Source organism: Anser anser, assembly GCF_964211835.1.
Source record: "Anser anser genome assembly, chromosome: 3".
Lineage (NCBI taxonomy): Eukaryota > Metazoa > Chordata > Aves > Anseriformes > Anatidae > Anser > Anser anser.
Genome location: NC_139722.1, coordinates 22,842,445 through 22,856,521, shown reverse-complemented (window position 1 = coordinate 22,856,521; position 14,077 = coordinate 22,842,445). Strand labels below are relative to the sequence as shown.

General features: G+C 36.9%; 1 long non-coding RNA gene across 1 annotated transcript; it reads right to left on the bottom strand.

The window, feature by feature from the left end:
* Window positions 1-6,274: 6,274 nt before the first annotated feature.
* On the bottom strand, window positions 6,275-13,656 carry LOC310897729. Its single transcript, XR_014582507.1, has 3 exons — window positions 13,341-13,656; window positions 10,592-10,681; window positions 6,275-7,473 (listed from the first exon to the last, which is right to left on the bottom strand). It is a non-coding gene; the product is annotated as an uncharacterized lncRNA (long non-coding RNA).
* Window positions 13,657-14,077: the final 421 nt, after the last annotated feature.

The following is a 14,077-nucleotide window of genomic DNA, read 5'->3' as shown; positions in this document are numbered from 1 at the left end:
TCCCTTCTATTTATATTATCTGTTTTACTTACTTTTCTCTCTTTAGTCACATTACTACTACCTAACCAACCCTGACAATAAAATATGATTAGTATGCTATTAGAAAACATAGATGCCCAGAATATCAAGGAATAATTTCAGATACACAGCAAGTGAAACAGAAAAGAAACGAATTCCTATTGATATGTTGTGGTTTACACTTGAAAGTATTAAAGATAATCCTGATTATTAGTTGTGTGTTGCAATCCCTATAAAGAGCTGTGGGCAAAGCTTAGAAAGATGAAAGGTAAGATAATGAAACTATACAAAAACTAAGGAATAACTTAACACTAATAAATCAGGTATTTTTTTGCAATTAAAAATAAAAAATTTAAAGATACAAAGCATGTAGTCACAAGATAAAAACTTTCTGAGGTAAGTAAACACGTAATATTAAAATTTATTTCTCTAGAGTATTTTTTAATGTGTATGTCATCTATATAGAGCTTCTTATACAGCAACCATTCATGCAACAAATCAAATATGATGAATTTATAGATATCAGAAATAATAAGGCACAGCACTTGTATTGTAAATGCTAACAATACTTTCTCAAAGTTAGGTGTAGCAAGCTTGCCATCTACTGATCAACAGAAAAGATCTTTGCAAGGAATTTTTGTATACCATAATATTTAGTTTGAAACCCTCTTTATATGATGAATCAGTCCACTGCATATTTAAATAAATTTATTTCCAGTGTTACTGCAGGTCAACATAAAACATCAAAGGTTTTGTACTAGTGGATCAGAACAAAGAAGAGTTCCTGAAGTATTTTTTATACCAAATGAAAAATATTTCACCAAGCGAGATAATTTTTATTCTGCATTTGGGGAATACATTTGGCTTTTTCTATTGTAACAGTATATTCTTAATTCACAGATGTTCTGATGAAGCTAAAACATTATTTTATGAAGAATACATCAAAAGCAAAAAGGTACTCTTACTTTTTCCATTTCTATCCATTTCACAAAGAGAGAGCTTCACTTGTTCCCTGCCATCTGCCAGTTTTGCCTTCAGAAAAACCTTGTCAATGTGTAATGGGAAATCATGGGAAATCCACGTCTGATATACTTGGTGCTGTTCACTCTCATCTTCCATTCGTATTGGTTTAGACACAGAAGTTGAAATCCATGGTTATGTCATATGCACAACAAAGAAAGGTCTTTCCCTTCTTTTAAGATAATCCTCCTTAATGGTTAGGACCTTATATAATCACTACAATTACTATTTACTTTTTCTCTTTACTGCATTTAATTAACTTGCCTAATAACAATAAGAAAAATAAAGCATGAAAGTGCATGATCTGTGACTAAGAGTTAATCAGTTGTGGATTTCTTTTTTTTTTAAAATAAACTCTCGATAATTATCTTGATTTTTATGGTAACGTATATAACATATAATATCTTAAGAACTAGTTGCTGAGGACATAAAACTTGTGAAATTGATAGATCAGAGCAATATTGAGAGGACACAATATATTATTCACAAGCACACTAGAAAGCTTACCTTTCCACCTATAGCATCTGTGCCTTTCAGTTTCTAGTGTGTTAGACCCAGTGTTATTTAACCCATTTTGCAACACATTTGGTATGGCTGAGCTTTTCTCTTTTTAATATCTACCTTAATTCTCTGATGTATAATAGTGTCCTGGAAGCACTTTACTGTGCAGGTGACTGAACACTGGCATAGATTGGCTAGAGAGGCTGTGTAGTCTCCCTCCTTGGAGATCTTGAAAAGTCACCTGGACATTGTCCTGTGAAGCTTCTTTCTAGGTATCCCTGCTTGAGCATGGGAGTTGAACCAAATGACCTCTGGAGGTCCCTTCCAAACTCAACCATTCTGTGATTCTGTAAATCCATTACTTAAAATCTGATTTTTATTTCATTTGTACCAGTATTAATCAGGAATGATTTCACTTCAGTTAATGGATTTAAAATTACCTCTGTTAACTCTACATTGAATTAACATGTTTTACTGCAGAACCTCCCCTAAATAAGACTGGGATTTCTAGACTGCAGTGGTCTAGAACCTAAAGGCAAAGCCCCACAGACAGTATGATTTGTAGATACTGAGATGTTTCAAGAGATTTGTCTGCAGAAACCAATAAGCCTTGTGGAATAAATATCCTGCCCGACATTCAGAAACTACTACAACTACTATACATAGCTTTGTACGTCAAGCAGATTAGAGATCTGTCACTGGGAAGGGGTAAGGGAAAATCTACACAATTTGAGACTATTTTGCATATTTGTTTTTTAGGGCTACATTTTTATGTATTTCAGAATGTGACTGGAAAGTATCCTGCATTTCTGGGACTGAACAATGAAAGCTCTATTCTGAGAAAGTTTTGGGATCACTTCGGGCAAATTTGTCATACCCATCCTGCAAATCAGCAGCAAGACATCACAGCATGGAAGCTAACCCAGGTTGCTGTACACTTCAGCTCTTCACAAACACCCTGTCTAAGCCACTGTTGTGGTTTAACCCGGCTGGCAACTAAGCACCACACAGCCGTTCGCTCACACTCCCCCCTCCCTCTCTGGGATGGGGGAGAGAAACAGGAAAGTGAAGCCGGTGAGTTGAGATAAAGACAGTTTATTAAGACAGGAATATAATAATAACAATAACAATAATAGTGATAATTATAATAGTATTAATAATAATAACGTGTAAGAAACAGGTGATGCACAATGCAATTGCTCACCACCCGCTGACCGATGCCCAGCCTATCCCTGAGCAGCTGGCTCCCCCACCCTGGCCAGCCACCCCTATATATTGTTTAGCATGACGTCAGATGGTATGGAATACCCCTTTGGCCAGTTTGGGTCAGCTGTCCTGGGTCTGTCCCCTCCCAGCTCCTGCTGCACCCCCAGCCTGCTCGCTGGCAGGACAGAGCGAGAAGCTGAAAAGTCCTTGGCCTGGTGTAAACACTGCTCTGCAACAATTAAAACATCAGCATGTTTTATCAGTGCTCTTCTCATCCTAATCCAAAACGTAGCACCCTACCATCTACTATGAGGAAAATTAACTCTGTCCTAACTGGAACCAGGACAGCCACGCATTGGCACATACCAGAAAAGTATAGCACATGGCATACCTCTTCAGCTTCTTTACTGTCCCCAGGAGCCACTTGGCTTCATGGTGCTGCTGTTGTCCCTGGTAAAGTCTGGTTCTTAGAAAGCTGTCTCCAAAGAATCCACAAAGGATCCACAGGATGGGTGCATTGCAGATGAAGTTGATAGTGAGTGATTAACACAGGGGTCTATACTGGGTCCAGTTCTGTTCAACATCTTCATTAATGATATGGATGATGAGGCAGAGCGTACCCTCAGCAAGTTTGCAGATGACACAAAACTGGGACAAGTGTCTGAGACAACAGAGGATTGTGCTGCCATCCAGAGGAACCTCGCCAGGCTGGAGAAATGGGCCAATAGGAGTCTCACAAAATTCAACAAGAAGTGCAAAGTCTTGCAGCTGGGGAGGAACAACCCCAGGCACCAGTGTTGCATGTGGCCTCCCAGATGGAAAACAGCTTTGCAGAAAAAGACCCAGGGGTCCTGGCTGACACCAAGCTGAACATGAGCTAGCAATGTGCCCTTGCCACAAAGAAGGCTGACTGCATCCTGGGCTGTATTAGACAAAATATTGCCAGTAGATCAAGGGAGATGATCCTTCCTGTCTACTCAGCACTCGTGAGGCCATACCTACAGCACAGTGTCAAGTTCTACAATGAGAATCAAAAATAAGCAAAGTTTTTCAAAATTTTTAAGATGGTAAAAGGTGGGGCTCTTTCAGTGTCACAGTAGACTTAAAATAAACATAATTTGATATTTATACATACTTAAGTATAGTTGTATAGAAGTATCAGAGAAATTGAGAAAATATTACAGATATAAATGATCTTTGAAAAGAATCTTATTAAAAGGGTCAACTTCATTTTTGTATGAACATTTTAAAGCTTTAAAATGGGACAGTTAAGATGGAAAATAGCACAATCATAATTAAGTAGCAGATTCTAGCTATTTCTGAAAAGTGTAAATGGAAGATTAGTTAAATATGGGATTTGGTACTTTAGTAATATTGCTATAAAATAAACTTTTACATTTACTAGCATTATCATTCCAAAGATGCCATTTCAAAAAACTTATTAAAGCAAATTTAAGTATATTTAGTTACATTACTTGTGTGGATATAGCTTTTTAAAACTTTCCTGATGATACAGCACTGCATACAGATCTGAAAAATATGAGCAAAATATTGCATTTTCTCAAAGTTTAGGTCCAAACTGGACATGAAACAAAAGGACATAGCTTATTGAATTGGTATTTTGTGTCCAATGACTTCAATATACCATCTTCTGAATGCTACAAAATGTTTCCAAGATCAAGATATTTTGAATTTTTTATTTTTCTGTATTGGCAGCTGGATATTTTTCCAGTGGCATTATATTGTGAATATTAATGTAACATGCATTAAAACGTTAAAGTATATCTTCAGATAGACTCATTATGCTTGATCATAACCTCCTTTTTTATGTTTTCTAATGCAAATTCTATTCCTAAAACTTTCACAATTGACTTATTAAGACCAGCTATAGCTCAGCAGAAGTGGTTAGATTGAAAAAGTCAATGTTCTTACTGTTTTAATTGTGATTTTTGAAGCAATTATCATTTTGTATGTTTTTATTTTTCCATATATAATTTAACAAATTCAAGCTGCTGCTGCTATTGTTACTGTAACATACTACTTCCTGCTCTTCAGTAAGATTAATATGTGTTTCTCTTCATGCCTGTATAGTCTTATTTCCAAAGACAAGTCTAGAATTTACATCAGAACTACTCTTCTTTCTTGAATATAATGTGTCCATTTATTCTGTATAGCAGCCTAAATCCAGCACTGTGTTGTCCTGGGTATGCCTATCTGTAATTCACACAAGATCTACATTGAGGAAAGACACAAAGTAAACAAGCAGTAAGTCAAAAGCATTTTATTCTTTAAAAGAACAGCAGAAACAAAGCATTTCATGAATCACTGCAAAGGTAGTTTAAACCTATGTGTCTTATGGAAGACAAATATTTAGGACTGGCTTAAGACCGGTGTCTAAATAAAGCAAAGGTGAGTGACAGATGCTGACCCATTTCCAAGGTGTTCTGCTGCTATATTGATATAGCAATTGAAAATAACTCACATCATTCTTAGAGCATGAAGTATAGAGTGCAATACAAAATATATACTATATTAGTTTTTCCGTTTACTTCTATTTTTACCAAAGCTTTCCATCACAAAAGTACTTTATAAAAAATAGCAAATTTTCAACTGTGGGTCCCTTAATTGAAGTAATTAATTAATGCATTATGATATGCAATTTACTGGTGTATGCCTAACTATACTGAGACTAAAAAAAATGTTTCCTAGGCATGAGATAGCCGATCAATGTGATGCTAAAAGTTGAGCAATGATGGAACTGCTTTCTTTTCTGTGAATCTAAATGTATATTTTAAAAAATTCTTGTAAAATTCAGTGCAAAAAAAAAATTATTTAACTTCAAATTTAAGTTCAAATATTTTTCTAGTTATGGGTAGCTGTAAAATTCTGAGGTTTTGATAACACTAATGTGGCATTTATCATGCATAGGAAAAATGCTAAGGTAAATCTGAACACTCTTATCAAATTCTCTGTGTGTTTAGCTCAAATATGCATTTCTATCAAATCAGAAATGCATACTCTCTATTGCAAAGCACGGAAGATCTGTTTCCAAAGCTGCTTTTAATTTTATCCTATAAGGTTGCAGATTAATACTGGAGCAGAGTAATTCATGACTTATGATGTCTGCATGAACCATTGGGATTTGAAATTGATTACCCAGTCTTTAAATGAGGCCAGAACTCTCAGTCTGTGGTCCTTCACACATCACTTAATGTACTTGATGTCTTGTTGTTTAACTCTGTGCAGCATCAGTAAAAACTCAGGTTATAAGAACAATTTCTCATTAAGCACTGATATGCTTTCACCCTTACTATGAAGCCTCCAGTTGTTATGTACTAATAGCAGGATGTTCTTTGTTATCTGTTAGTGTGTAAACCATGTTCTTGATATAAACTTTGTGCAATTTGCTTCAGATGAACAAGAACATGGCTTTTTGTGCCTTCTGCATGTGAAATAATATGTTTCAGAATACACAATACAGTATAAAATTTTTCCAACTCACTGGAGCTGAGGAGCTTTCTGACTAATGTTAGGTAACTGACTTGTTTCTTTTATATGTATCTGCATATGTATGCTCGGGTCCCCATGCAGATATATTTATGCTGTGTTTATTATAGGAGGTGAAAACTCAGCTGGTATACTGTGGAGAGACATTTTACTTTCTGATGAATGGAAGTGGTGGGAAAATAGTGTAGATGACAGTGAGTAGCTGTGTTCCTGAGAATTCTGTTGAGTCTGTAGTAGATAGAGAAATATCAAAGGACCAACATCACAGCATATCATTTACATTCCAGGTAAGTTGAGCAACTAAGTCCCGGAGTCATTAAATATTGGCCTTGCTTCATCCTCTACTATCCTACTGTAGAAGCCTACTTGTCCTGCACCTGAGCACTTGTTTCAGAACATGTGATTCATACAATATATGCATGCTCTTGTACAATGAAAAGGGAAAAGAGGCACAGGAGATGAAAAATTCTGCCCCTCCTCCCCTTAACCTCTGAAAAGAAAAAAAAAAAAATCCAGTTCTAATCTAACCTTCCCTGTGAAATTAATCCCTGTTTTTTTTTTTTTTTTCAACTTTTCTGTAAATGACCCAAACCTCACTGTCAGAAAATCTCTGCATGGCTCTGTGTGCGTGTGTGTGTATGTGCTTAGAAGAATATTTGCATGCATCATTTATTAAGCCCATATTTTGGGGATGGACTGCTCACTAACATAGGGTAAATTTCTGATTGGTACAAACAACATTAAATTGAAGTTATTAGGCATTTTCATCTTTCCTGCAGAAGGTTTTTCATCACCTGCCTGAAGTAATATCTTCCAGTTTCTCTGTAAATCTTCCCTAAAACTTATCAGTTACATAACTGATATGTAGAAATCCAAGTGTGACCATATTTGCAGTCATATCATTTCTGACCTAGTTTTCTAGCACAGTCTTCTTGTTTCAGTAATTATTTCAAGTTAGACATGATGCAGCTGTAGGATCTCATGGAAGAAGGCCCACTAGAGGGAAATACTTACATAGTCAGCAGAGAAAAAACAAAACAAAACGAACCAAAAGAAACCAGTTTGATTGAAGTCCAACTTTGCTGAGATGTTCTATGACTTCTTTCATTAACTTAAGCAGTGTAAGTTGAAGTATCTTTGTTTGATAAGGAAGACAATTTATGGGGACATTTTTTTCAGTATCTCATCCGGTACCTGCTCCATTTTTTTTTTTTTTTGAACCTAAAAGAGAATGAAAACTGATAGTTAAACATAAATACAGTCAAATTGCTATGGGCTCACAGAAGAATCTGAGTTAAGGTAATATTAGTCAGCACAGTAAATTTATTAATAGAATTCTAAATCTGTTTCGATCCCTCAAAACAAACAGCATGAACCATAAGAGAGGAAACGTGCAACCATTAGTTATCTTCATTGTTATGGCAAGGAATATAAATTTAATCTGAAATATTTATATTAAAATTAAATATGGTTTGATCTCTTCTTTGTTTAATGCCTTCCTTCCCCAGCTGGACTTCCTGGATTGTACATAAAGATAGTGGTCATATGAACACAATGAATTTGGTCTGCTGAACAAATCAAGCTTAACTTCTTCTGTATAAAAGGAAGGACATTTCATAAACATCAATTGACATAGATACAATCTACAAACGTAATTTGGAAAAGAAACATTCCACTGAATTCCAGCCATTAGAGGTCTGGTTAAGTGATCAATGATGAGAAAGAGAATCTGTAGTGTATTTACGTGGCAAGGTTTTGGTAGCGGGGGAGCTGTAGGGGTGGCCTCTGTGAGAAGAATCCAGGAGCTGCCCCGTGTTACAAAAGGGCTAGTTTCAGCTGGCTCAAAAGGGACCCAAAGCTGCCCAGAGCAAAGCCAATAAGCAATGCTGTTTGCACCTCTGTGAGAGCAGATTTAAGAAAGGGAAAAAAAATTGCTACACAACAGCAGCTGGGAGAGTGAGGAGTGAGAACCAGCCCTGCAGCCCCCAAGGTCAGTGCAGCAGGAGGGCAGGAGGTGCTCCAGGCAAAGAGCAGAAGTTCCCCTGCGGCCTGTGGAGAGGCCCCTGGTGGAGCAGGCTGTCCCCCTGCAGCCCATGGGTCCCACACGGAGCAGATCTCCACGCTGCAGCCCGTGGAGGAGCCCCCGGTGGAGCAGGTGGATGTGGCCTGGAGGAGGCTGCGGCCCATGGAGAGCCCCCGCAGGAGCAGGCCCCGGGCCGGAGCTGCAGCCCGTGGAGAGGAGCCCACGCAGGAGCAGGGGGTCTGGGGGGAGCTGCCGCCCGTGGGGGACCCGTGCTGGAGCAGTTTGCTCCTGGGGGATGGACCCTGTGGTACGGAGCCGTGTGGGAGCAGTTCTTGAAGAGCTGCTGCCTTTGGGCAGCCCCCGCAGGCTCAGTTCGGGAAGGACGGCATCCCGTGGGAGGGACCCCACGTGGAGCAGGGGCAGAGAGTGACCGTGAAGGAGTGGAGGAGACGAAGCATCAGGGACTGACCGCAGCTCCCATTCCCCATTTCCCTGCGCCGCTCGGGGAGAGGATATAGAAAAGGGTGGGTGGGGGGGAAGGTGGTTTTAGTTTGTTTTGAGTTTCTCACTGCTCTAGCTTGTTAGAAAAAGGTAATAAATGACATCAGTCTCTCTATACTGAGTCTGTTTTGGCCTTGACGGTAATTGTTGGGCGATTTCCCTGTCCTTATCTCAACCCTTGAGCCCTTTGCATCGTATTTTCTCCCCCTTTCCCTTTGAGGAGGGGGAGTGAGAGAGCTGTTGTGATGGAGCTCAGCTACCCAACTGAGTAAAACCACCATAGAGTCTAGGTTCCCAGAGACTTACCAGAGATAGGAGGCCCCAGTTCTTAGTTATAAGGCCTGTCAGAGTGCTGTGCAGAGATGCCTGTGTGTCAAATTCTCATGATTTTAACATGGAAGCTCAAGCAATATGCTAAAATGATTTGCCCAATATTATAAAAATAAAGCAAAAAGAAATAATACAAAAAAAAATCTGGGAAAAATAAAGGAAAACTTCTAAGACTTGCAAATGCCTGAGGTGATTGTACATTAACAGTAAATTTGGAATCACAATATAATATTCATTTTATTCATTTAGTTTTAGTTCTTTGTTTGTTTGTTTGTTTTTCAAAAGTAAGGGAAATTAAACTATACATAGTATATAGAGATGAATCAATGGAGTTTTAGTTAGGGGCAGTTCTGGAACCAATTTAAGTATTTTTTTATACAGTGATTACATGTCAACTTTGAGTTTACTGATGTCTCGAATTCACTGTTTTACTGCTTTCTTAGTTTGAAAATCACCTATTTGAGACATTTGTTTTTGTAGCTTCAGCTTCAAATCTTGTGCTGACTTTCACCTTATACTAGGAAAAGCATGTTAAGATGGAGGATGCTAAATGAAACAGCAGAGGTTGAGAATTTCTTCAAAGTGAATGAAGGGTTTGTTTTTTAATTTTCAGTTTTTATTTATTTTTTTCTTCCTGAGTAAAAACTTATGTGTGTGTATACGTGTGTGTATTTAAAATTAACCTGTTAGATCACAGTCTTCAACCCTTCTCTGCTGGTCTTGCTAACTGGAAATCAAAGAGATTTAAGTGAACTCTGGGAGCATTTTTTGGACATATTTATTGTATGGGTAAGGATCAAGTTGCTGTTGTGGAAACTGCTATGTAAATAAGATGAAATGTCAATATGTATATATATATGTATATGTGGGTGATGATAATATTGACATAGTCCTTTGAGCATGGTCAGAACTGGGTATTTCCAGACAGGTGGAAGGCTCACAAAATTAATGGAGATTGGTGTATCAACTGAGCATCTATTTTCATTACATTCTCTCCAACAGATTTGTAGCTCTGCTAAAGTAGAGAAATTTTTAGACCTTCTTTATTAAATATACACACACATATATAAGGGCTACTTAAAAGCAAAAGCCCTTTCTCCTAAACAAATAATCATGACAAAATCATATTCTCAATATATATAGTCCTTGGCTCAGAAACAGTTTAGGGGCAATTATCTTAGATACAAGTGATTATTAGGCAATTCTACACAGAAGACGTTTTAATTCACTAGAAGCAGCGTGGACAATATGCTGCTCAAAAAGCAGTGATTAAGCTTTGTTTCATAATTTTTCAAATTATTTTATCAAGGGCAGAAACTAATTTTACTTGCTTATTAAATTAGCAGCTTTTCTTCAGCAAAGGGAAAGAAAAGTTATTTGAAAGTTTTCTTTCTGATAGGTTTTATTCTTTTTTTTTTTTTTTTTAATATATTCTTTACAGTGTATCTAGTTTTGTCATGATAGACAGTTCTAAAACCTGCTTACCAGCGTTTTCATTGTGACTCTTTGAAGAATATTGTTTCTTGGAAGCTTCGCAGTTCACTTCTGTGTTTAGATGTTCATAACATGACACATCTGGGTCAGAAGAGAAATGATGACAATTAAAATATTGTGTCTCTAATCCTGACAGTTTACATCCATTTCAAAGATTCTAAGTTCCAATATTTCTATTTGAATAAAAGATAACAAAAATGGTTTGCTAAAGTTCCACAGTATATGCACAGTCTTATGTTAGACTGAGATACCTGCTTGTAAATTTTCTCACTATTTATTTATTAATTTATTTTTAATTAGAATTCTCTTTATAGGATTCTTTAGCTAAATGAGAATTTGATTCTTCAGTCCATTTCAACAAAATCATGCAGTAATGTATTCAGCAATGTATATTGTAAAACATGATACATTACTACAGTAGACAAATATTTATCAAGTTATATGAAAATGCATGTTAGTTAGAGAGATTCCTTTCTTGAACATAGATGTTTCTTGGATTTCTTTTAAGAAGGTGCCATTTTGAATTTTCTGAATTAACGTATTGTTTATATGTAGTTTTTCAGGCAATAAAGTGTTAGGGGATCCCATTGTTTCCCCAAACAGTATGGGTCTCCCCAGGCATCCAGAATTCATTCACAGTCAACTCATTTAAAACAGAGAGAATTTAATGGTACTCATATGAGCTCAAGCTGGGTGCATCCAAGGAGGGATCGTGCTTGAGACTTTCCATGTGTTCTTATATCTGTACAAACTTTGTTTTGTCAGCTATAGTCCACTCAGTTCTTGAGACATAGATGTTATGTTCCTTCAGATTGGTTGTTCTTTGTTGCAGGGCAGGATGTCTTCTGATATCTCCTGGATATTGCTCTCATCTGGTGCCACCCTTGATCAGCATGCCCTCTCCTCATCTGCGCCTCAACATCCAGACCTCAACACAATGCTTAGTGTTGCTCAGTCACCACAAATACTATATTCATGTTATGTAGAGTTCATATGGTAGCCTAAGGCTTCATCAGATTTACTCTACTAATGTTAAGATTCTAATGTCAAGCAATAGGTACCTGTTGTACATACCAGTGACTTGTTTCCCTTTCATAAGTAAGGGTTGATATATCAACCTGGGAAATTAAAAACGTATTTCTGAAAGTCATTTTATTTTGATGGTGGCTCTCAGGTTTCCCTGTAGTATAAGTGTACAGAGTATTAGCATCAGTAGGTCAGTATTTCAAAGATGGATTTGGGATGATAGACATTGAATTGTAAGGCTTTATCAATGTAGAAAACGAATCATTTTTTTGCCACTATTGAATAAAATGCTAATAAAAATAGGCTTATTGGCAAACAAAGATCATCAGTCTTCTTGAAGAAAAGTATCATCTTAAGTAATGAGAATTTTCATGTAGGTGAGTATTTCTGACATTACATCAAAATAATGTCTTTGCTCAGGAAGTTAAAAAGAACCTTCTCACTGGAAAGGATTTTGAGAATATTTATGACAGGATGCATCATTCTATGCAGGAAGAAAACTGTTTAGTGAGTGCCAAAAGAAAGCCACCTAGCACCTCTTCCAACAAGAAATGAATGAATTTAGGGAGTACAAGAGTTTGTTCATTCAGCCCATACCTGGAGGTTACTAAGAGCTATTGTTCTGGGGTTGGTTAAGCTGCTTTAGCTTGCTGATGAGCAGACCACAAAGTCATTTGCTAACCATGAAAGAAACACTGAAAATGTGAAGTTAAACTGTTTCAATTCTGTAGTCTTAACTAGTGACTAACATTATCATGAAGTGCGTACTTGAAACATTGAGTCTAAATGCTGGAAAAGTAATAAATAAAACCTTTCACAAAGCATTACTGATGAGCAAACATGGATGGGAGACTCAACATGCAATTATAAGATGACACTTTAACTTGTTACAGAACATGAACATACTCTGAGTGTATCAGAAGCTTTTGCAAATAACAAAAAGGATGTTGTGAAGCTTAAAGAATTGTCTATGATGTAAGAATTTTACTTTTATTTGAAAAAAATGTATTCAAGAAACACTTTTGTCTGAGGTTAGATAACAAAATTCTGACACAGGTACATAATTAAGACACTTTCAGGGCATTTATTCTAGTTTAGAAATGCACAATTAAAATTCCTGGAACTGAGTAAATTCTCTTATGCATGGTCTACAAGAAATGTCTTTACTACACATTTTATGGGAAAAAATAATCATTTTAAATTATCCTTAATATGCATTAATTTGATAATACAATACTTTGTGAGTTAATATTTAACATATCACAGAATCACAAAATGACTGAGGTTGGGAGGGACCTCTGGAGGTCATCTGTTCCAACACCGCTGTTCAAGGAGGGACACCTAGAGCAGGTTGCCCAGGTGGATGTTTTGGTGGTTTATGAAGATCTCCATGGAAGGAGATTCCACAGCCTCTCTGGGCAACCTATGCTAGTGTTCAGTCACCCACGCAGTAAGGAAATGCTTCCTGAGGTTTAGGTGGAACCTCCTGTGTTACAGCTTACGTCTATTGCCTATTGTCCTGACACTGGGCGCTACTGTGAAGAGCATGGCTTCATCTTCTTTGCACCCTCCCTTCAGGTATTTATGCACATTGGTAAGATTTCCCCTGAGCCTCTTCTTCTCTAGACAACAGTCAGAACACTCTCAGCCTCTCCTCACAGGAGAGGTGCTCCAGTTTCTGTAGACATGTATCTCTGTAGATATCCAATCATACCTTTCAATTTTCTATGAACTGCTTCCAAAGAATTTCAGCTCACTTTGCAAACATCAAGGCAGTTTTGTGAGGCATATGTTATTCCAAGTTTCCCTGTGAATGGACTGAGATAGAGAGAATAAGGACCATACTTGAAATGACTGATTTTTATATTTGTATATTTGTGTGTATGCAAGTTAAATAAAGTCAGTTGTGGATTATTTGAATTTTCATCGATCAATTAACAGCTAGTTTGTAGAGGCACTAAAAATAACAACCCTCCAGTGATACTAATCAAAACTCATGTATACTTTGAAAGTTAAGCCTCTGTTGATCAAGTACAACTCAAAGCACAGGAATTGTTGATGCCTTATATCAGAAATGCAATTAGTCCAATAATATATTTGCCAATGGCTAGTACAAGATAGTTTAGTTATAGTATTAAGAATCCATTTAGAATCAGCAGACAGATATGAGACAGCTCTTTCCTCATCCTTGTCATTTCCCTAATTTACTGTGATTAGAAAATGTCATGAGCTGAATTAGGAGGTTTAGTCATATTCAAAACCAAACAAAAACAAAAACACTAATGAAACAAACAAGAAAAAGAAGCAAACAAACAAAAAACTTGTGGTTTTCTTTTATCATTATCAATATTTATGTAAATCTTACTATATTCTTAACCTCAAAGATTTTCTGTGACACTGAGTTCTGCAGTCTAACCACATGCTGCATAAAAAAAAGTCCTTTTTCTTTGT